General features: G+C 39.4%; 1 long non-coding RNA gene across 1 annotated transcript; it reads right to left on the bottom strand.

The window, feature by feature from the left end:
* Positions 1–2,144: 2,144 nt before the first annotated feature.
* LOC112825923 (uncharacterized) lies at positions 2,145–11,091 on the bottom strand. Its single transcript, XR_003208815.2, has 3 exons — positions 11,022–11,091; positions 5,522–5,589; positions 2,145–3,819 (listed from the first exon to the last, which is right to left on the bottom strand). It is a non-coding gene; the product is annotated as an uncharacterized lncRNA (long non-coding RNA).
* Positions 11,092–21,580: the final 10,489 nt, after the last annotated feature.

The raw sequence follows: 21,580 nt of genomic DNA, 5'->3' as shown, positions 1-21,580 counted from the left end.
CGCCTCTTTCTCAGTGATCACTTTCCTGTGCTGCTTGTTGTCCAATGTCTGAAAAAAAAAAGTTGTTTCATGTATTCTGTTCAGTGCTTTTGGTTATTTGAGGTGGGAAGATAAATCTGGTTTTTGTTAATTCATCTTGGCCGGAAACATCAATCCCTCCTGTGTTTCTATTAGTGTAGACTAAGAATGCTTTGATCCACTTTAGAAGTCAAGTTTTACTGAGCTTGCCATCTATCACAACCCATAGGGTTTTCATTTTTAACGTTCAAATTTGTAAAAAGTAAGCTCTCCCAGATCTTGTACTTATACAATTGATTGATCAACTTAAAGTCAGCTCTCACATTTACTCTGTTAAATTTTTTCATTTTGATTTTGGTCCTTGGCTCTTTTTGAATCTTGCGTCTACCATCCGTTCTACTGTCTATCTCACTATGAAATGAGTATTTGTCAGTACCAATTCTTCACGTTGATATAGGGGTTACAAACACAGTTCTTGTTTTCATGGAGTTGACATTTTGAGAGTGGGGGGAATACACAAGTAACAGATAAAAACAGATACACAATTTAATTATTTCAGATAGCAGTACATGCTATAAAGAACTGAATACTCTAGGCAGAGAATAACCAGGGTAGGGGAGTGGCTGCCTTAGCTTAGGTTTTCAGGGAAATTCTTTGTTATGGGTACTTGGTTGCAAAAAATAAAAGACAACTCTGCTTAACTGAAGCAGAAAATACATTTGGGGGAAGAATTTCAGGTAGCCAATAGCACTGATACATGGGCTGCCCAACTCAGCTTCAGCCGGACCAACAGGAGGTAAAACACAACGAAGATAGAATCACGTAGTAGTCTGCACACTAGCCCAATGTCAGCCAGCCCTGCCACTGGTAAGAACACCACCACTGGCCAACCATCACTGACGAACGCCCCAACCTTAGATACTACCAGCATTCTCCTCTCCTCTCCATGGTGCCAGAGCGGCCATGAAAGCTCCAACTGTCCCTGCCCCTAGGCATCACCACTCTCCTGAGATTTGAAACCCGGGGTGAAGACCAGATGAGCTGCATTCGAGTCATGTGCCCATGTCTTAGTTTCCATAGGTAGGGAAAGAGAATATCTGACCCTGGGGAGTTTCCAGGGTGGGAGCCGGGAATGTTCAGTTGTTGGGTAGATAACAGACAATGTCTCTACAGCTTCCTTCAAAAGGTTACATTTGAAGCAATATCTAAATAATCAGCAGAGGCAGCCACATGAAGATCTGAAGAAAAAGGGGCACCTGGGTGTCTCGGTGGGTTAAGCATCCAACTCTTGATTTTGGCTCAGGTCATGATCTCAGGGTCGTGAGATCAGGCTCTGTGCTGGAGATTCTGATCCCCCTCCTCCAAGCTCTCTCTCTCTCAAATAATGAATAAATTAATCTTTAAAAAATCTGAAGAAAATACATTATAGACCAAAAAAACAGCAGGAGTAACGACTAAAAAGGGGTTAACTTGGAGTTTGCAAGGGATATAAAGTCTCTGGATGACTGGAACATAGTAGACAGGGGAAAAGAGACAACAGACAAGATCCAAGAGGTATCAGAGGCCTGGCATGTATGACCCTAAAGATTATGGAAAGAACTTTGTATGGTATTTTTATTGCACTAAGAAACCATTGCAGGATTATAGGAAAGAAAGTGATATGACCCTTCCTGGTGGTGTGCACTTAAAATTAGAAGTATATATATATATATCTTAGATTTTAAAAATGTTATAGCAACATTAAAGCATTTTAGGAAAAAAATTTTTTAAACTTTTATTTTTTTTAATTTTTTTAAAATTTTATTTTATTGTTATGTTAGTTACCGTACTTTACATCATTAGTTTTTGATGTAGTGTTCCATGATTCATTGTTTGCGTATAACACCCAGTGCTCCATTCAATATGTGCCCTCTTTAATACCCATCACCAGGCTAACCCATCCCCCACCCTGCTCCCCTATAAAACCCTAAGTTTGTTTCTCAGGGTCCATAGTCTTTCATGGTTCGTCTCCCCCTCTGATTCCCCCCTTCATTTTAGGAAAAATAATTTTTAATTCTCTTCTGTTTTTTTAAAAGATTTTATTTATTTATTTGACAGAGAGAGAGATAGCAGATAGTGAGAGCAGGAACACAAGCAGGGGGAGTGGGAGAGAGAGAAGCAGTCTCCCCGCCCCCCGAGGAGGGAGCCCGATGTGGGGCTCGATCCCAGGGCCCTGGGATCATGACCTGAGCCGAAGGCAGACGCTTAACAACTGAGCCACCCAGGTGCCCTTAATTCTCTTCTATTGATACTCTTTTCATTTCTGCCTCTTCCCTCTGAATTTTGCCTATATGCACATTTAGTTTTATATCTCTGCCTATTGTATATAGACTTTTTTACATTGTATTCTGTTTACTGAATAGTATATACTCTACATTGTTCAACCTAGGGATAATGCAGTACTGCAAATTTGTCTTCACAAACATTCTTGAGGATGAACATTTAGGAATGAGATTACAGAGTCACAAGTTACAAAGTTTTACTTAAAATGCAATACGTATTGCCACAGAGCTTTCTGAAAGAGTTGCATTGATTTATAATGTTCCTGAAGTCCACAGGTATATTAGTTTCACTGGTTATATAACTGCTGATTTTGTAGCTGTAATTTTATCCAGGCTGTTCTCATTTTCATTTGTTTGATAACTACTGCCACACAAGTTCATTGAGGCCACAAGGAAGCAGTGGGTGGGACAGTAGGAAGAAGGGAAAGGGAAGGCCTTATTTCTCTGGCCCAGCCTCCACCTTTAGGGTTGTGAAACCACATCACTCTCCTTTCCTTGAGATTCCTGATGTGTCCTACCAGTGGCATCTCCTCTCTTGTGGCTCCCATAGATGGTGGCTTCATGGCTGGCTCCACGCCTCAGCACATGGGTCTTCATGCCCTCCTCCCCCTCTATGACTGTCCATATGTCCTCTGCCTTATTTGGTAGGTAGCTGCTCCTCCCTTCTGTGCTTCCAGTGTTAAGTTACTGAAATGGGAAAAATTCCCACCACCCTCGCAGCCATCATGTTTGCTGCAAAGAGTGCTTCCTGGTGATCTCCGTTTTCTTACAGAGATTCAGTCATTCATTCATCTAACAAATAATCATTCAGTAGTGTATCCGTCACAACCTTGGCAGGAAACAGATGGCTCCTTCAAACTGGGTATCTGAGAAGAGCTTAATAAAGGGATTATTTGCAAATGTGGGCAGGAGTTAAGGAAACCAACAAGGGATGACATAGTGCCCAGGAAAGGGCAAGAAATAGGTTCTGTTACCATCTAAAGGGTCAAGAGGAGAGGGTGGTTATACAAAGCCCGCGGGAGTAGCTTGATGGAGAGGAGCTGTGCTTTGAGAAGAGGGGTGAGGGCAATCCATAGCAAACCAACAGGGAGGACATCAGGGGAATACAGACCCCAGTTTCAGTCTCCTCCTTCCACCTGGCCACAGCCTCCATTGGTTGAATCTGATCAGAGGCCATAAAGCACAAGAACCTCTTTAATGGACTCAGGAGTTGGGAGGACACAGTGGCAGCACCAGTGCTCATGCAGATAAAACTCCTGGGATGAATGGCCTGAGCTTCCCATGACGACTGACATGAACAGGAATAAAGGCCATGCTGGGTTTGGTCTGGACGGTCTTAAGGCAAATAATGGCACTGAGGCTGCCAGTGTTTGGAGGGGATGGAGGGAAGAGTGACGGCCTTGTCCGGAGGGGGCAAAGTTCTTGTGCCATCTCTTAACTCGTCACGGTGAGGGGATATCTGGGGAGAGGCAGTGTTTTCCTGAACATAAGAGATCCAGGGGCTACTGTTAGACCCACAGCCCGGTCATACTGTTACTCTTCATTTTGCTGTGTTCAATCACCCCATGGCCTCCCACCACCCACTCACTGTCCCTCCATCAAGAATGTGCATGCCACTTATTTCGTAACTAGCAAGTACTGGTTCAAGGTGCTAGAATCCAAGGATGCGTGCTATGAACCTTCCACTCAAGAGACTTCCAATCTAGGATAGGGAGATCTGGCTATACATAAGCATAAAATTAGAATTCAAAGTAATCATCACAGTGAGAGAAATACACAGAGGATACTATGGGGGCGCAAAGGACGTCAGGGAACGCACCCTGGGGAGGTGAACATCTCCTCTGTGGGCAGGGATTCTCTGCTGAGAGCCTACTGTTGAATGGTGATACTCAGAGATTCTCCAAGACCCCCACTGCTCTGCAAAGTATGAACTTCCTTCCTGTGAATGTGTCTTTTAAATATATTGTGTATTTCTTCTTTGAGGAGTTATTGTTTCTATTCGTGTTTTTTTTTTAGAAATTTAAATCCAGCTTTTTAGTTATTATAGATAGCATTCTGTCATATTTGGTGCAAATCTTTTTCACAGCCTGATTTTTTTCCCTTTTAATGTTAGTGATGTTATTTTGCATTGTGTGGGTATTTTTAACGTTTGATTATTCAAACCTGTCATTTGTCAGTCTTTCTGTTTAGATTGTTTATGTTTCCTGGGGGGCACCTGGGTGGCTCAGTCAGTTCAGTGTCTGCCTTAGGCTTGGGTCATGATCCCAGGGTCCTAGGATTGAGCCCCACATCCAGGTCCTTACTCAGCAGGGAGTCTGCTTCTCCCTCTCCCTCTGCCCCTCCCCCGCTTGTACTCTCTCTTGCTATCTCCCTCTCAAATAAATAAAGTCTTTTAAAAAAATAGATCGTTTATGTTTCCTTATAGCTGAGAACATTATCACTCCTCTGTAGATCTACAAAGATTTTATTTTATTTTCTACAAGACTTTCATATAATTTTGAATTATTGAGCACTTTTAATCTACTTGAGAATAATTTTGCATGTCCTTTAACATGGGGGCACAAATTAATATTCCTCCCAAATATTTTAACATTTTCTATACATCATCCAACTTACTACTAAAACTTTAGGCAAATCCAGAGCCAAGTCTGCCACCCAAACCATTAGAAGCTTCCTTTGGGACTTACACTAATCCATTAATCAATATCCTTGGTGATTCTCCCATAGATCATCCATTCAGTGTGTGTCTTTTGCATGGTAATTGCCTTATTCCTGCCATAGATGGTAAGTTCCATGAAGGCAAGGATCACCCACAGATCCCCACCACCTAACAAAATACCTTACACATTATTTATTTGGCACCATAAACATTTGTGGAATGAATAAATTTTAAAAAATAGAAATAATTAAATCCACCCACTGGTTTAATACTCATCTTCCTATAAGTCCACAAGGAAAACACGAAAGGCTCTCAAAATCTGACTTACATAATTTCCCGGACACATTAATCTTATCAAAAGAGAAAATTAGGTTAGGCTCAATGTATCCCTAGTGGGTGCATTCTGACTGCTCTCTTGTCTGAGCACTCACAAAACATCTGCTTCATAATCCTTTCTAGAACCTTGTCTAAAATCATCAGCAAGCCTCTAGATTTCCAGAACCCATTTTCACCTTGCCCTCACCCCTTTTTGAAGATGAGAACAGGGACCGTGTCTTATTTGGTTTGGTTTCCTCTGTGCTAAGCAGCATTCTGAAAAATAAAAAGTAATTGCTTAGTAAGTGTTTAATAAATGAATGAATGAAAAATAACTGGTTATTATCCACTAAAATCTTCTAGGCAGCTTAAATGAAATTATTCAAATACACATGTAATGTTGGGTAATGCACGCCAACAAACCAGCCCTGTTCTGTGCTTCTTTTAGGTGTGATGTAGAGGCAGCTTTGAAAGTGCTCATTGTCCCAGAAAGGATTCACGAGGAGGCAAAAACAGCGAGCTAGTCCCCGAAGGGAGTTCTGACATCCGGGAAAAGTGCTTCCTGGTCAGTGTGGCAATCCTCAAGTCTAGATTCTTTGAGCAAGATGTGGCCCAGGTTGGGTAATGTTTGCAGAGATATGGCTTCAATTCCAATTTGCTGTTGTTTTGAGGACTTTTATTTTATGCCTTTGCCAATAAAAAAAGAAAGAAAGCAAATTTATGTGTGTCACAATTTCTTCTCAGGTCTGACCACAGGTGCAAGAGTCCAAGTTGAATCACTAGGTCTTTGGATGTGCAGCAAGAGTATTCTTAAAACAAAATGAAATGTTAGCAAGTCATCTGCCTTTAATATTTTAACTTAATTCTTAAAGTTATTGCACATGGATGGCGTTCAGTACCATTTGTCATAAAGCAGAATCAAGCTAATGTTACTGAAGGTCAGGAGGAAAGTCCTCCAGTTTAATGAAGCAGCAATATTAAATTGGAATGAGTAAATTTGTATTGGAGAATCTGATAAGCAATGCCCAATCTAAGGAGAGGCATGAATGCAAGGCTAAGGCTACGTTCTGTAATGATGTGTTCTAACCAAGATGATCAGTGCCCTCCATTGGCCTGGAGACTTACTGGCACGGGTCAAAAGAAGTGGGTACTCAGAGCAAGCTTTCCACTCCGCAGGTGATCCGCAGCAGGGGGCAAGAGAGGGACTTGCTTGCTCACCTGCTCCCTCCACGCCTCCCTGGAGGGCTGCTACCAAAACAGGGGGCCCATGGGTTATAGTTTGCTGACACCTGCCCTATACTTTCCACCTTTTTGAATAATGTTCCTTGATCCTCCTCTGGCTGACACCTGGCTCTCCCTGAGGCCATGTCTTCCCCTGTAGCCCTCTCAGGTGGTCGGGTAGTTATTTACTCCTCACGCTATGGAGCCAGAGGTGAAACAGGTGTTCTCCATGCTCCACTTTGTTGCTTTGAGCCTGTGCCCTCTCAAGGAAAAAAAAAGCCTCAGCTTTGAACCTCACTTGTCACCACCACCTAGTTTCAGCTCTCTACCACCCCTCACTCCTTGAAGATTTTAGCAGCCAATTCACTATTAGTGTCTTTTAAAATAAGTCCAGTTATTATTCATGTGAGGCCAACAACCAATATTCTTTCCAGGATCCTGGCTTTTTGGTTCCTTCATCTCCTTTCTCCAATGGCTTTGTCCTCCCTTCGAGCTCGGCTATTCACTTCTACAGTCATACCTTCAACATTCTCATTACAAATAATTGCAACACACCCAAAGTTAATTTCAGACATCCCACCTTTCTTACCCACCCCCTTATTATCTTTTGAGCTTTTTCCCTCTGGTACCCCAACACAATCTTTCTATATCACCAGGACCTTAATCCAATGCTTTTATCACCTTCTACTTTTCCACCCCCTTGATGTGCTCTCTCCCATCCCCATTCAGTTAAAATTCAGTAGCCTGTCGTTATAACCACCCCTTTGCATATAGACTTGACTCCCTTGCCCCTCTCTCCCTTGTACTGGCTTGGCTAAACCAAAACCCTAGTGAAATTTCAAGTCTATTGGTTGCTTATACTCTCACAGCATGGCCAGACTAACACCCAAACATGCTGACCGATTTCACTTTAAATTCATTGTCATTAACCTCAAGTGGTCCTTGATATTGCCTGGTACTCATCCTGATTCCATCACTTTATGTTCCTAGGCAGCCAGTTCATGTCTTCTATCTCTGGAAACCTCCAACATCTCCTCCCCCATCTTTGCCCTCAGCTGATGGTGCTATTTCCTATGTCACTGAGAAAACAGAAGTGATTTTCCCAATACCACATCCAACCACTACCTGCCTGTGCCCATATAGTCTACCGTTAGGTCCTATCCTGTCTGACCTACCCAAGGACATTAACCCAGCAAGTGTCCTGTTCTTCCTTGAGCAACATCAACTGTCCCCTCTCTACTGAATAATTCTCATTAGTGTACAAGCATGTTGTTATTTTCCCATTTGAAGAAAAAAAAAAAACCTCTCACGACTCTACTGTATCCCATTTATCTCTTTCCTTGACAGCAAAACTTAAGACTTGGCTATTTTCACTGTGTGCAGTTTCTCCCTTAAACCCACCTTCTCCCACCACCACTTCACCAAAACTGCTCTTATCAAGTCACCAGTGACTCCACACTACTCAGGTCCGACGGGCGGTGCCTGGTCCTCATCTAATTGATCTCCCATCACCTTTTCTATCTGTGTATGCCTGGGGAGTCCACAGTAGACTGTGTGTCTGAAGAACAGAATGGGGTTCTGGTTTTATGAAATTAAATTTGTAGAATATGAACAAACCCATCTATAAGAATGTGTCGTGTAGCTACTCACCCATCTGCCTTCTCTGAGTTAACGATGATTTATGACAGAGCAGTAGTAAGGAATGTTAATTGGCTTCATTTTAGTATACTTAGATTTCTTGCCAGGGACTGTGGATTGATAGGGGGAAAGCTTTAAGGAACACTGACACTTTTGTTTTCCAACCAAAACAGCTCTTCCACTCTTCCATCTCTTTCAGTATTTAGAGTCACAGAATAGTGTTAGACTTGGAGTGTTCTTACAGAACAACTATCCAACTTTTCATTTGATAGAGAAAGTCCAGAAAGGCTAAATGACCTTCCCAGAGCCTCACAGGCCATTAGTGACCTATTTGAAATAAAACTTCCCTCCAAGTTCAATAACATTTCTATCACACTTGCTGCTGATCTGCTTCCTCACAGTTCCCTCAATAGCCACATTCTGTAGAGATACTGTCCATTCAGTTTCCAAGGAATCCTGTTATTCTCTTGGACTGTGCAGGGTCTTTAAGTCTGGCATCCTTTCCAACATACTTGCAGCTGATAGGTTTTCTAACAGTTCTTTCAATGCGTCCGTTCTGTACTGATATATGAACCCAATATACTTGCAGCTGATTGGTTTTCTAACAGTTCTTTCAATGCGTCCGTTCTGTACTGATACATTTCATTCACTTTGTAGGGAGCCCTATAGTGCTCCTGGATGGTTTGGGATCTTTGGTTCCATCAGCGAACATACTTCATTTATCAGGGCTAAATCTGACAGTGGCTTTGATTTGTTGCTTTGCTCTCAAGCTGTAAGAGAGATATGTTTGGCAGAATCCCAGAGTGCATTCCAGGGCCAAACAGAACTTAAAGATGTTCTTGATTGTGCAACCGTTCCTAACATAAAATCCTAGAGTGGTGGCTTGTAGAGTCAAATGCAGTTGCAGTGCTCCTGTTTCCATACCGGAGGGAGCCCTCTGGCCTCTGAACTCCTTGACTTTGTGACAGGCTCCTGAGCTGGCTGAGTTGTTTTGCAACTAAATTGTTTTTGTATTTATATGTATAGTCCAGAAAATGGAAGGAGAAATGAGACAGTTCCCCTCCCCAAACACACAAATGACAGACCTTTTAGGACAACAAGAAGCAAGGACACTTCAGTGAGATAAACTAGTTCCAAGAACAAAAGAAAACTTGCTGAGAGGTATTACCATACCTAAAGAAGGACTGTATCAATGTTTAGGGGGCTCTTAATAGCAGCCATAATGAAAATGAACACTTACCTTTGTGCCAAATACTATTCTGGACTCTTTATACGTATTGCATTATATGAATTACATTTTATCATCATAATTCTATAAAATAGACACTACTGTGGATGGGAAACCTGAGACACACAGAGATTAAGTAGCTGCCAAGTTCACACAGCTAATACAATGATAGGACAAGATTTGAACCAGGTCCTTACTCCAGAGTCTTCACCCTTAACCACTGTATATGCTGGCTTTCTGGAAACCACAAATAGGAGAATTAGTGTCCACTCTTGGCAGAGCCAGATGAGGACCTTGGGCCAAACTATATTTCCCTCTGACCCTACTGGCCAGGCCATCCCTTCAGTGAAGAAGACGTCCTCATGCTATCTCAATGAGGGAGCAATTCTTAATAGCATCCATTCTTCTGAATCTCCATTTTTAAATTAACTTTAAGACTATAATTTGGCCTCTCACACAGCTCATCCTACAAAGGGAGAATGCAAAGGAACCATGGGCATTCTAGTTTTTTGCTCAGACTCTGTGGGGTTTGGTTCACATGAATCTGACAGTTCCTCTGAATTCACCCTGTGGATGCTGACAGATCAGATGCAAGGCTAAGAGCCAGAGGCCCCAATGTAGTGAGTACCACCCTGGGCAGATCCGGGTGCTGATTTCTCCTGGAAACTGCAGACATCTTGGCATCACAAACCCTTTCCTTTGAAGCTTCAACTGTTCTATCTACCTTATTAGATTGGTGGCTTCTTGATGGAAACTACCATGTTTTAGATGTCTTGGTATTCCTAACACACTGGAAAGTCATTGCCCTGCCCACTCCCTTAGGAAATTTCAGTGTTCTTCAGGTGACTTCCAGCCATCAGAACTGCATCTCTGTGCTGAGGGCTTCCCCTGCACCCAGAACAGCAGAAGGCACACAGCAGGCTGGAATCACCTGGTAATTAATCTACACCCCTCCTGGTAGTCTTCCACCAATGAGTCTTGGGAATAGGTGTATAAATACCCCAAGCGCTCGCCTCCCTTGGGGGGGATAATGCTGAGGTCCTATACCCGCCCCCCCATTTTCCGGCAGGATTAAGTTTCAATCACACGGGCGCCTGGGTGGCTCAGTCATTAAGCATCTGCCTTCAGCTCAGGTCATGATCCCAGGGTCCAGGGATTGAGCCCCGCATCGGGCTCCTGGCTCAGCGGGAAGCCTGCTTCTCCCTCTCCCTCTGCCTCTCCCCCTGTTCATGCTCTCTCTCTCTCTGTATCTCTGTGTCTCAAATGAATAAATAAAATCTTAAAAAAAAAAAAGTTTCAGTCACACACTTGTGTCTAGCTTAATGACACAACCTTATTGGCTGCTTCCCAATCCCCATCTCCTCTAGAGCCTCCAGGTCCTGGAATCTGTGTTTCAGAGTCTGCTGTGGTGGAAACCCAAAATATAAGACAAAGGGCAAAGGCAATAATGGTTACAGAACACTCATCGTGGCCAGCATCGTGCTAGGATTGTGATAGGTATGACCTTATTTACTCCTCTCCACAGCAATGGGAAATAGGGAGCTCTTTCATAGATGAGAAATCTGCAGTGTTCACAGTCACGTAGCTGCACAGCAGGGCAAGCTGGACACTGAATACTCACCATTCTTTTTGGCCTGATGGCCATCCTGTTTCCATCCAACCCTGTGGCTCAGTCCAGGGCTTCACATTCTGGAAAAAAGACTCAAAAACGTGTGAAATCAATTTGTTGATATTTCTGGAATAGCCGCTGATGATTTGTCATCTATTACCTATTCTGGGGATAGATCAGTAACAATAAAACATGTATCAACTTAAGCAAGTGTTTTCAAAACACCTTTTTCTTCTCTGTTCTGTCTCTTTTCATGGAGATTGAGACTGGGCCAAAGTTAAGCCAGGGAGCAGGCATGACTCATTAACAGCCTGCTCAGCAGGCTGGGCTGTAAAACTCTGCATACCAACTGAAGACAGACACAGAGGCAAGAAAAGAAGGAGAGCAGCAGGGGGGTCAAGACCAGGGCCCACACCTACAGACCTTGTTTCTTTCCCACAAAAAATATTTCGGAGCTACCGTGTGGACATAACCTTAAGAACTCCCCAGAGAAAGGCAGCTAGCTCAGTGAAGGTTTGGTGTCCTCTCATGTTTGGCGAGGAAGTGGCCAGATTTCTGTTTTTGTAGCCTCCCAGGAAAACTGTAATTTTTTCCCCCCCAAATATCTCTTCAGGGTCAGTCTACCGGTCTTTACTGGTATGTACGTACATAGAATATAAACTTCAGAGCATGTTCTTGTCCTCAAAAAGTTTAGGGTCTAACAGCAGAATTCACCAAGCTGATTCTTCAGTTGAACGAAATGTCCCCCCTGTCTCCATTGTCATGCCTCTCCTGGATCTCAGAACAGAGTGACTCCCTTAATCACTCAAGGACAGAACATTGCCGGTTCTGCAAACTTCTCAGGGATAATTTAGTTAGCGTCTAGCTTCTAGACAGGCCTCAACTCTGAAGGTAAGACAAGTGTTGTTGAATAGGGGCTCTCCATACAGATCACCTATGAAGACCCTCCCTCTTGATATGATGAGAGAGATTGCTGTTAGGGAGTAATTGTCCTATAGCCACTATTGATTAAACACTGAGAAACATGCTTAGGTTGCATTTGCTGTCAACCAAACTAGTGATGGCTCTGTGTCTTCCTATAAATTCTTCTTTTCCAGCTGGGCTTTTTTGTGGTTTAGTATTAAAATAGACACTTCCTAATTAGACAGATCTCTGTCATGAGGATCAATTTGAGAACTTCTGTGGTATTTTCATATTAGATATCTCTTCACAAATCAGCCCTGTGCTCTCCCAGCTTTTCTAAATCATAACTCACTGAATAGCTCCTTAAGCAGGCAACAGCCTCATAACTAGTAATTAGTGTCCTGTCAGCTGATATCAGCAGCATTAGTTTTTAGCTGCTGACATCAGCAAGTCCATCATATACTTAACGCTATAGCTACTCATAATTGTGATGAATACATTTGAAATACCCAATTAATAAGAAGATTTTTTTTAAAAGAAAACCATGTTTGGATGAAAGTATATAAAACAAATTAAAATAAGAATTATAAGCCAAATTTCAGCACAAAAACAAGTCTGTAAGAGTCCACAGTCCTAGACAGGCTTCCAAGCTCTGGCACAGACATCTATCATAAATCCACAAACAAGTCTGCTCTCTTCTGATTAGAGGATGGAGTTGTTTGGTCAAGGTTATAGAGAACATCTGTTTTAATGACAGAAGTCAGTAGAAGAGCAGTACTGTGAGCCTCTCCATAATTTTTTTATTCGCTGATGGTTCCGGAAAGAGTGATCTTTTGTTTTTTTCCAAATATTTTTTGATTAAAAATAAAGCAAAATAAATAGTTGGCTCTTATTCTGAAGGAAGAGCACTACCATGTGAAGCTTGCATTTATTTGAAAAATTCAAAATTGAAATTTCATAATGTTAACATTATCTGAACAATAGCTGTATGTATAGCTTTCAAAGGAGTTACAAATTAATGTGACCAAAATACAGAATAAGAAAAATAGAATCATTCTGAAGAAATTAAATATGAAGAAAAATACCTATTTTGTTAGAAAAGCTATTTTATGCCTAGGAAATAATCTGGGAATAATGACTTTCTTTAAGAAACATACTTCATCTGTTATTTAACTTCTTCTATTCCCCCCAAATACTATCAAAGTGACATCTATTTTTAGACTTTGTTCTGAGGTTTCGCACCAAATTGATGATTGCTACACCTGCAAAGCCTTACCTATCAAATTGAGTTAGCATGAGCCAGATCGCAATTGCAACTAAACTTATCAACCTCCAGGAAACTCAGCCTGCTGCCACCAAAATACAAGAGCTAAGATTTAATAAAAGAATCCTAAACAGGTAACATTTTTCTTTCTCCACAATTTAAGGCAGTGTTTGTTCATCATACAGAAATGGCAAATATGCATGTTGGAAATTCAGAAAACAAATACGTCAGGAAGCATTTTATGCATCATTTAAAATTATATTTAAACAGTTCCCCGGCTGTAAATTAAAGAAAGGAGAAATTATGTGCCTAAGCTTTCATAAATGTCATATACCAAATTCATAGAAATTAATAAATACAAATCAAATACAATTTATCTTTTTTTTATTAAATAAAACAGTAATTCACTAAGTCCAAATGAGAGTTATAGATACCAACACATTATTACAGGGACAAAAACACTGTATTACTAGAAATGTTAGTAACACATTAGATGTGTTGCTCAAATGAACAGGAATAAATTAGAAATAGCATGTATATTTTATGACATGTTGATAGTTTTTTCTCCTTGTTTAATCCACCCCTCTTTTCTTGTAGTTTAACCCTTCCCCTGGGGCGACGAATGCTATCTGTTCACGTCACAAACCAGTTCAGGATGATGCGATGGCTAATAAACCTGGGGCAATGGATAATAAGGAATATTTACATACTTGGGCAAGATTGAGGAATAAAATATTGATCCTTCACTAGCCTTTTTGTTTATTGACCTGTACAGACTTCTAAGCCTGCTGACATTTATGAAAAGAGAGTCTGGCCAAGGGGACAGTTTGTAATGGTGGTTTGTAATTATCTGCCATGGGTTGTACCCAGGGATCTCTATGTGCTCCACGGGCTAGTGCCAACTAGACTGGACAGTGAGATGAAGTGCTGAGATGAGAAAGGCCCAGAGATGTAGGTTATTTTCTTTGTTAAAAAGCAGAGTTTTGGGGTGCCTGGGTGGCTCAGTTGGTTAAACGTCTGCCTTGGCTCAGGTGCTGGGATGGAGCCCCTCATCCACAATCCCTGCTCAGCACGGAGTCCGCTTCTCCCCTCGCCCTCTGCCCCGCCCCTCCACTTGTGCTCTCTCGCGCGCGCACGCTCTCTCTCAAATAAATAAATAAAATCTTAAAAAAATAAAATTAAATTAAAAGCGGGGTTTTTTCAGGTCATTAAATTTATGTTTGTTAAAATTTAGAAAATACAGAAATAGATTTAAAAGTAAAAATCACTGATTAACGACTCAGTTAACAACCACTGTTAAATTTTGATGTGTTTCTTCCTAGTCTTTAAAATATATATAAGACAAAATTTGAAGTATATCTTATATCCTTCTTTTATGTGTGGGCATATTTCATCTTATTAGGTGTTCCTCAAACACATGTTTTTTATTGGCTACTTAGTATTTATGTACTGTTACATAAAATATGTGTGTGACTTGGTATTCTATGTACTGTTACCTATTGAGTCATCCCCTGTCTTTGACCATCTAGGTTGTTTCCAGTTCTTTAACGCTCTATGTAATGCTATAACAAAAACATCCTTGCTTGTACATTCTTGTGTGTGTCTTTGATTATTTCCTCAGGATAACTCCCTGTTATGGGAGTGCTATTGTTACATATTGCCAAATTACTTTTCAAAAAATGTGATACTGATTCACATGGCTGGCATCAGTGATTTAGGGTAAAATTTAATTGTAGCTTTGCTGGCACTCAATTTTATATGCTGAAAAAAATAAATGAAAATTTAAATTAAATTGATATTTCTTTTCCATTTTAATTTATAGTTCTATAACAGAGGAATTCTGAAGCACTATTTCAGTAGTTTTATCATATTTATAAAAATACACATGATGATTAAGAAATAGAAAAAATAGCAGACACCTATCTAGATATAAACATAGACAATCATTTAAAACTTTTTAACATTTCTGATATATATGGATATTATGTACATGTGAAATTATACTGTACATAATATTTTATAAACTTTTTCATTCAACCAAATATTGAGTCATCATTCTGTATTGGATAAATATAAAGCATTATTTTACATATTTGCATAGCAATTCATTTTGTACTAACATTTGCTTAACTAGTTCCCTAGTCGTGGGCATTTGGGTAATTTTGAAAAAACAGAACCTTTTGATACGCTTTCTTTTTCTTGATTTTGAAATACCTTACAATTTATGGGCTCCTGGGTGGCTCAGTTGGTTAAGCGACTGCCTTCGGCTCAGGTCATGACCCTGGAGTCCAGGGATCGAGTCCCGCGTCGGGCTCCCCACTCAGCGGGGAGTCTGCTTCTCCCTCTGACCCTCTTCCTTCTCGTGCTCTGTATCTCTCATTCTCTCTCTCTCTCAAATAAATAAATAAAATCTTAAAAAAAATGAAATACCTTACAATTTAAATATTTTAAATAAAAGATTTCAAGCATACATGAAAGTATAAAGAATGATATAATGAACACTTCTATGCCTAGCACTGAGTTTTTAACAAATCCCAACATTTTGTCATAGTTAGATCCAACCTTTTCTTAAAATAAATAAAACAATATAAATATGGTTAAAGCTTTCTGTGTACCTTTTCCAACCATATCACTTTTATTCTTTCCCTGAAGAAAAACTGTTGTATGGCGTTCCCATGAATAGTTTTATAATGGATTATACCTGTAATTACATAGTATACAACATAAACAACACATAGCCTTGGTTTTTATTTGTTGTTGTTCTTAGACTTTTAAATAAATATTATTATACTCTGTATATTCTCTAGCTTACTTTTTTCAGCATTCTTCTTTTTAAGCTTTATCCACATTGAAACATGGAGCTTTAGGTCATTCATTTTCACAGCTGCACAGTATTTCACTACATGACTATATTTGACAATTTACACAGTTGCTCTTATATACTGGAGGTAACTTAGGTGGTTTCCAATATTTTTTCTACCACAAACAATACAGCAATAAATTTCTTGTACATTACTCCTTGTGTAAGAATTCTCTCCACTAAAGAATATTTCCTAGAAATGGAATTACTGGATGGTAAAGTGTAAGCATCTTAACTTTGCCATTCAAGTTGTTTTTGTACCCCTGACAGTAACACAGGAGAGTCTCTGTTAGAGTCAGACTTTTTATTCTTTCCAATTCAATAAGTACGAAATGGTATCTCATTTTTATTTTCACTATCCTGATTATTAGTAAGGTTGACCATCTTAATATATGCTTATTGCTCATTCAGTTTTCTTCTGAAAATTGTCTGTTTATATCTTTTGCCCATTTGTCCATTGGATTGCTTGTCTTACTAATTTTTCATGAGTTTGATTGATGGCAAATGTCTTCTAGTCTATAGTTTGTCTTTTTACATCTGTTGGGGTTTTGTTGTTATTGTTATGCAGTTGTTCTTGCTCTTGATGTTAAATTTTATCATTTTTTATTTTTTAAAGATTTTATTTATTTATTTGAGAAAGAGAGTGTGCACAAGCAGGGGGGAGCAGTAGATGAAGAGAGAGAAGCAGGTTCCCTGCTGAGCAGGACCCTGGATCATGACCTGAGTCGTAGTCAGATGCCTAACTGACTGAGCCACCCAGGTCCCCCTTGATGTTAAATTTTAAAATTAAGATGTCATCACATTGATCAATATTTCTTTACAGTTTGGAATCTTATGTCTTATCTAACAAATCCTTCCCTACACTTATTTGTTATAATAAAACTTTCATATTTTTTTAAAATATTGCTTTTCACGTTTAACTCTGTAATTCATCAGAATTGTGTGTGTGTGTGTGTGTGTGTGTGTGTGTGTGTGGTGTGAAGCAGGACTCATTTCTTTTCCATACAAATTGTGTTAGCACAACTTATCAAATATTGATATTAATTTGTGATGCAACCTTTATCCTACCCCAAGTTTTTCATAATCCAATTTTTGGGTGTTTATATTTTGTTTCATCACTTGTCTCTCCATGCCCTAATGTTACATTTTCTTAAATATTCCTGTCAAATATTGGGTCAGGATTCTCCCATTTTGTTGTTTTAAAATTTATTTTGGTTCATTTTTGCCCTCTACTCTCCCAAATAAATTTTAGGATTAGCTTGTCATGTTCTGTGAAAAACTCTATTGTGGTTTTCACTGGAGTTGTATTTACTTTTTAGGTGAATTTGGAAGAAATTGACTTCTTACTATATTAAGTCTTCTTATCCACATTCATCGCATTTCACGTTTTTTCAAGTCTTCTTTCATGTTCTTCAACAAATCTTTTGTAAATTGTAAATTCAAAATGTCTTATATACCTTTGTTATACTTATTCCTAAGTACTTACAGTTTTTATTAATTTTAGAAATGATCTTGTTTACCACATTTTCAAATTCATTATTACTTATGTATAGAAATTCTATAGAGCTGTATTTTCATCTTATATCTACTGTATTTGGCATAGGCCAGATTCTCTTTTTAATTTGAATATGTTGTCTGGACACTTTTTTGACACTTCTTTTCATAGACATTCATGAAGTTTACCTATAAAGTTAATTTTGTCTCTTCCTTTCCAGTTCTATTTCTCTAATCATTATTTTCATCTTATTGACTGTTAAGCAGTAGGGTGATACCAGATACCTTGTACTTTTTTTTCTTAAAGTTCTAAAACCGCACAGTTAAGAAAAAAATTTCTATTGTTTTTTATATTTGATACTCATTAGCAGGTTTATTCAGCCTTTCGTTCAACACATTTTTATTCAGATCTCACTCTGTGCCAGGAAATTTTCTAAATGATGGGAATGGAGTGGTAAATATGACAAAGTTTTTCATGGAGCTTATAAGAAAGTGAGAGAAATATATATATATGTATATATACATATATATACATATATATATGTCTGCACACATGCACACACATTTTTCAGGAATTGTTACATGATTTAAAGAAAAAAAGAGCAGTAGGGAAATGCTTATTTTAGATAAGGTGTTCAGAGAAGGCCTATCTTAGAAATTAACATGAGAGCAGAGAACTGAATAAGCCATGTGGGTTACATGTTGCAGGCTCTGAGATAGAAGTCAGTATGCAGATCATGTATTAGGAAGTGCCCTTGGGACCAACACCTGTGGGAGAGAGAAGAAACAAAGAGTGGGCAGAGAGAGAAGCTCAATTGCAGTGCAGGTCCAACAACAGCCTTGTCCATTTTAATAGGGATCTCTAAGGTTGCAATGACCCCATTCAAGGGCTAGAATAAGTGGGGGCAGGAGGACTTGGCCTTTATACCCTTGCAAGGATCAGGCATTAGATATGGCTATCCCAGGAAATAGCACAACCATGAACAAGGTGGCATTGTTCAGCTAAGGCCAACGAGGCCATCCACTGCAGGCTGTTCACTGAGATTCTAGAAGGTGAGGTAACAAGAGCCTTTAAAGGGGATCTGGTTGAGCATCACAGGTCATGTGAAGGGCTGGAAGAAAGGCAGTCTATGCAGGGGGCAATAAAAGAAATGCTAAATAAGCATAAGCCTAGTATGTCCAAGAAGCTGATGAAGATCAGTTTGATAGAAGGATGCAAACAGGAAGAACAGTAGGAGACAGGTCACCCAGGCAGTATTGTCAGGCCATGTAGGTGATGGCAAGAAGTTTGGAATTTATTCTGAGTACGGTAGAAGATTCAGGGGAGTCATAAAAGGGACATGATTTGAATTAAATTATGTTCTAAGAGGTTCTTTCTGGTTGCTGTTCGCAGGATTGACTGTAGGGCAACAAGAGTGGGAACTGAGAGACCAATCGGGAAGCAATTGCATAAGAGATTATGCTGGCTTGGACTGTGTTGGTAGCTGTGAAGGTGGTAAGAACTGGTTGAATTAAAAATATGTTTGAAGATAAAACCAACAAGATTTAATGATGGATGCAAGGTGGTGGGAAAGAGCATTTAAGGATGACCATACATCTCTGGCCTGAGCAACTGGTAAAATGGAGTTGCCTTTACAGAGTAAGGAAGGCTCTAAAGAGGAAAAGTGTGGGTGTTGGTGGGGAAAGAATGGAAACCAAGAGCTCTGCTTTGGACAAGTTATGTTTGAGACAGTTATTTTACATTCAGTAAAGATGTCAGCAAAGGGGTTGGAGCTGGACATGCCTTGGGATGTTATCAGTGCACATGTAGTGTTTAAAGTCACTCAGGATGGCAATTATAAAGAGAGGAGGGAAAACAGAGGATGGAAGGCTGAACACAGGGAACTTTAACATTTACATATCAGAAAGATACGGTGGCACCAGCAAATAAGAGTGACAGTGGATGACCGCTGATCTAGGTGAAAAAACCAGGGGAGTGTAGTCATAGTGCACTAAGGAAGAAACTATTGCAAGAAGGAGGGAGAGATCCTCTTTGTCAAAAGCTGCTAAGAGACTAACAATTTTCCATTAAATTTGGCAGTGAAATGGTGCGGGTTATGGCCTGATTTTGTTGGGTTGAGGATAAAATATTGGTGATGAAGTGGAGACAGTGAGCCTAGAAATAAGATTTAAGGAATTCCCTTCTATTCATAATTTACTAAGATTTTTAAAAAACCTTAAATATTTTATTTTATCCCAACATACTTTTTGTATTTGTTGAGAATGATTTTTCTCTTTCCATCTGACAATGCCGATTACCTTTATATATTTTATGATGTTGAAACATCCTTGCATGATGGGAAAACTCCATTTAATTATGATGTATCATTCATATAGATACAGACATATATGTGTGTTGAATTCAATTTGTTTTTATTTTACTTAGGATTTTCCTGTCTATGTTCATAAATGAGATATCATTGTTTTATGATTATCTTTTTCTTATGCTCTCCCTCTCTAGTTTTAGTTTTCAAGCTATAGTGGCTTCATAAAATAAATGGGGTAGCTTTCCCATTTTTAAGTTATCTAATATAACTTACATAATACTAGGATTACTATCTGCTTAATTCTTATAAAACTGTCTGGGTCTAGGGTCTTTGGAGATTAAGATGTTAGGGAGGGTATAGAAAATATTTTACTTGCAGATCTCATTATTTAAATGGTTAAATAATTTAAATAAATTTAAATTATTTAAATGGTTTATTGTTTTTTTCTAGAGTTAATTTTAGGATGTCAATTTTTTTCTTATTTGCTCTCAGATCATTTCTCTACTTTCCTGCTGCAAACTACATCTCTGAGATTTCCTATCCAATTAGCTAGTTTGGGTCAATGGTAAGCCCTGGCAGAAGACTAGTGGGTAGCAGGAAGGGAGAAACCTCGCTATTTCTCCTGTCTTCTCTTTGCCTCCAGCAGTGGCTGTCTCTTCTGGGGTTCTAGCTCCCATGGTCTGGTTCCCTTTCAGCCCCTGCCACAAATCCAGCTCCCATCAGCGACGTTGTTCTTACACTCCAGTAATGCCAATTCTCCCCGATCCTTCCAGCCCCAGGGGTGGTAACAGTTTCCTGATGATACTAATCGTAGGGTTGCCTCACCACCTGATGTTTTACTTTGAAGTTCTCCTTTTGTAGCAAATCTCCTGTATTCAAGTCTCTCATTGGACTACCTGGAGAGGCTCTGTTTTCATGACTGGACCATGACTGACCCAGATAATTTATATTTTTCTGAAAAATCATCTACTTCATTTGGGTTTTCCAGTTTATTGACATATGTATGAAAAATCATTGGTATAATATTTAATTAAGATGCTAAGATTCTCTACCACAGCCATAGTTATGTCCTTTTATTCATTCCCAATATTGTTTGTGTTCTCTCTCCCCCTCTTACTCAAGTCTTGCTAAAGATCTGAAAAATATATCCAGATGGTTGGGGGCACTATACTGTGTATACTGGCTTAGGGTACAAAAATTATCACTGGAAAGATGAGAAAGAAAATGATATTTGTTGTTTTTCAGAGGGAAATTGGATGGTCGTTCAAAGGAAATGGAAAGAAAGCTTTTAATTACATACCAGTTCATACATTTTGAATTTTGAAGCATGTGAATGATTCCCCAGTTCAAAGAATTAGATGCAAAATAGCTTGAAAGAGCCGATTTTGGATTTTCTTGTTTGGATTTTCTTGTTTTCTCTTATTCTTTGTTTTCTACTTTATTAATTTCAGCTTTATTATCATTTTTTCCTACCTTTCACTCTATCCAGGTTTACTCTGTTATTCTAGCTCACTTATTTTCAGTTTTCTTTCTGAATTTAAGGCTAAACTTATTTTTTTCTTTAAATTTTTTTATTGTTATGTTAATCACCATACATTACATCATTGGTTTTTGATGTAGTGTTCCATGATTCATTGTTTGTGCATAACACCCAGTGCTCCACCCAGAACGTGCCCTCTTTAATACCCATCACCAGGCTAACCCATCCCCCCACGCCCCTCCCCTCTAGAACCCTCAGTTTGTT

The sequence above is a fragment of the Callorhinus ursinus genome, unplaced genomic scaffold, assembly GCF_003265705.2.
Source record: "Callorhinus ursinus isolate GAN/ISIS: 27379988/994484 unplaced genomic scaffold, GSC_fseal_2.0 scaffold4, whole genome shotgun sequence".
Classification (NCBI taxonomy): domain Eukaryota; kingdom Metazoa; phylum Chordata; class Mammalia; order Carnivora; family Otariidae; genus Callorhinus; species Callorhinus ursinus.
This window is presented reverse-complemented; position numbering and strand designations above follow the sequence as displayed.